Below are 3,278 nucleotides of genomic sequence, written 5' to 3'. Positions count from 1 at the left end.
TACGTCTGCCGTACTGTGAGGTAATTGCACACCAGGGGGCAGCGATGTGGATGGTGTGGGGGCAGCAGCATTCATCTGCAGCACACCTGGTGGCGGAATGCCATGATGATGATCTGCAGGGCATGGTAGATCCCAGCTACATTTCGCTGATGTACAGCAGTGGCTGCCATCCTTTCCGCCCCCATCCGCACCATGACCTCCATGAGCCTCCGCATGTGTGCCAGCTCACGGCTGGTATCGCTGGTGCCCCTATGAGTGGACAGGTGTTCTTCTCTCAGCGTCAGGACCCCAGCGATGTCAGTCAGGGCTCGTTGGAGACCATGGAGCGGGCCTAGACACCCATGGATGGAGTCCAGTTTGGTGGCCATGAGGCCGAACCCCACCCGCACCTGCTCAGCCGTCTCCCTTAGGGCCTCCAGCACATGGCATTGGAAGGCCGTATGTTGTTCCTGGGGGTCTTGGGAGACTGCTGGGGCCGTGGGTGCCTCCTGTTGGGTGGTTTGGGTGGTGGGTGGGGTCTCTTCAATGTAGCTGGTCAGCCCTGATCCTGGAGGTGAGTCACGGATGAAGTCAATGAGGGCTTGTGCGTTGATGCTGGGGTTGTCCTCCTCGTCATCAGTGAAGAGTGGCAGGAACTGCTCTGCAGGGGGTGTTGATGGTGGCCCTGCAATGTGAATGGGAGATGGTGTATTCCAATGTGTCCACATGTATGTAGCCGCATGGTACATGTTGACATTCAGACAGCATGGCATTGTACATTGTGACAGTCTATGGATCTGGGCGATGACCTAGTCATTGAGGGTGTGCACTGTGCTCTGCTTGATTGTGCATGTGTGCCATCGTGGCCATTATCCACCCGCCCCCCCAGTACCTGGTGGTCACTCACCCTGTTGCGGTTGTGTTGTGTCCTGTCGAGCAGTTGGCGGTCCCCGACTCCGGCCACAGTATCCACACTGATGACTGTCGACACCAGCTTCTCCATTCACACGGCCTTGAAGTCCAAACCCCGTTACTTACCTTTGGTTAAGTCAATGCGACAAGCTTATAAAAAGAATATCAAGGCTGAAAGCCCTAAAGAAAGAGTGGTGGAAAAATGTGCAAGAGGCTGCTTTAATAAAAAGTTTGCAGACTTTTTGGTCTGTTATTAATGCACCTTTCTTAAGAGATGAACAGTCTATGCCCGTAGAGACCAATGTTGAACAGGAGGGATGGGTTACACATTTTGAAGATGTGTTTGGATCTAGTGAGAAAGTAATTACTTAGTCTCCCTCTGTAACTTCAATTGGGGTCGAAAGTATTGCTAGCTTTACACTAGAAGAAACAAAATATGCTTTAAATCAGTGTAAACATGCAAAGGCACCGGGAATTGATGGTGTCCCTATTGATCTGTTTCTGGATATTCAAGATCTCTGGGACCCACTTTTAACAAACGCTTTTAATACGATTGCCCAAAAAGGTGCTCCTCCTTCATGGAAAACAACTGTGTCCCTATCTACAAAAAGGTGGATAGGTCAACTCCGAAAAACTATAGACCTATTTCTTTGATAGATTCCACCGCAAAACTAATGGGCCACCTGCTTTTAAATAGACTCGAGGAATGGGCAATGGAAAAAAGTATTATAATTTCATGTCAGTTTGGCTTCAGAAAAGGGAAAGGCACTGTGGATCAGTGCCTGAACCTGAGCCTTATAATAGCAAAATACACGTCTGCCAAAAATGGCCATTTGTATCTTGCCTTCATGGATCTGTCGGCAGCCTTTGACTGCGTGGCACAGCCTAGCCTCTGGCAGAACATGGAGGCAATGGTGATCGACCTGCAGATTATTAACCGCTGTGATCTGTATTAAGGTGCCTCAGCTTGTGTTCGTTCTGAAACGGAGGCAAGTGTACTAGACGTTTTAAAATTGCAAGAGGCGTGAGACAGGGGTGCGTCCTGGTGCCCTTCCTATTTGCACTCTACACTAACGATGTTGAATCCGCTCTGCTAGGATTCAGTCCAGCTGTTACTTATATTAATTCATTGCAAGTACTAATACTATTCTATGCGGACGACGCAGTGATTTTAGCTCGTACAAGCAACATCTGCATCATTTAGTGTTGGAATACACGCAACTTATGAACAAGCTGGATATGAAAATTAATTACTCAAAGTCCTTTGTCCTAGTGGCAGGCCCAAAGTAGCGGAAACAGCCACACATTAATATTGAAGGGGGCAAGCTGGGAGTCGTGGATTCTTTTAATTATCTAGGGATTATGTTTGATCGTCAAAATAACTGGCCAAGTATGGTTGTAAATAGGGAGCTGCAGATGGAAAAGAAAATTAGGGCACTATCGAAATTTATTTTAAAAAGTTGGTTCTAAACCTCTTGAAGCAATAAATACAGTCTGTGAAGCAAAAACGGTATCTGCTGCCACTTGTGGAGCGGCCGTGTGGGGAACCCGAGATTGTTTGAAACTACAATGTATAGAGGATAAAAATTTTTTAGAGTTAGTATAATTGCCAAAGTCATGCTCTAATTTTAATTGTCATATGGAGCTGGGAGTCCCTTACATAACTGACAAAATGTGTGTGGCTCCAATTTTAATGTGGCACTCGGTATGGCGGCAGGAGACCCTTTCATTGACAAGGGATATTATAAATGACGTTTCAAAACTAGATGGTGCGGATAATATCAGCTGGCTATGTTATGTTGAATCTACTCTTAAAGCAGCTGGACTGCACCATCTCTTTTTAGACCCTATATCCTGCCGGTCTATTTCTAAGAAAGACCTGAAAACTAACTTACTATTGAGACTGCAGGCAAAACTGAAGTTTTTAAATATGTTATGTTATGAGGCATTTCTTAAGCGCACAGCTACTCCGAGGAGTGTCCCGGCGCTGATTAGACCCCAACACAAAGAGCAAAACTAGAATACTCTACCACCCTAATATTGGAAGAGCCAAGTTTTCACGGCCTTACGAAAATGTAAGAGGTCGCATTCCTGTCGCAGCTTAAGAGGGAGGCTATTCCATAGTTTTGCTGCGCCCACCGGAAAGGAGCGACCACCCATTCGAGAAAGAAAAAATGTAGGCACAGTTATTAATTGTTGTGAGGACGAACATAATGTTCTGAAGGCTTGACAAAGAAAAAGAATCCTACAGCCGACTATTGTCGAGCACATCAATTTTGTAGTCCCATAAAATTGAAAAGTCCTGTGCCAAGCATGTCCAGGACCTGCTGCAGATAGGTCCTACTGAAAAACCCAGAAGTAAACTCTTGAAGAAAAATGGAGGCGGC

Source organism: Triturus cristatus, chromosome 5_1 (assembly GCF_964204655.1).
Source record: "Triturus cristatus chromosome 5_1, aTriCri1.1, whole genome shotgun sequence".
Classification (NCBI taxonomy): Eukaryota; Metazoa; Chordata; class Amphibia; order Caudata; family Salamandridae; genus Triturus; species Triturus cristatus.
The sequence above is the reverse complement of the archived record's forward strand: the minus strand, read 5'-3'. Positions refer to the sequence as shown.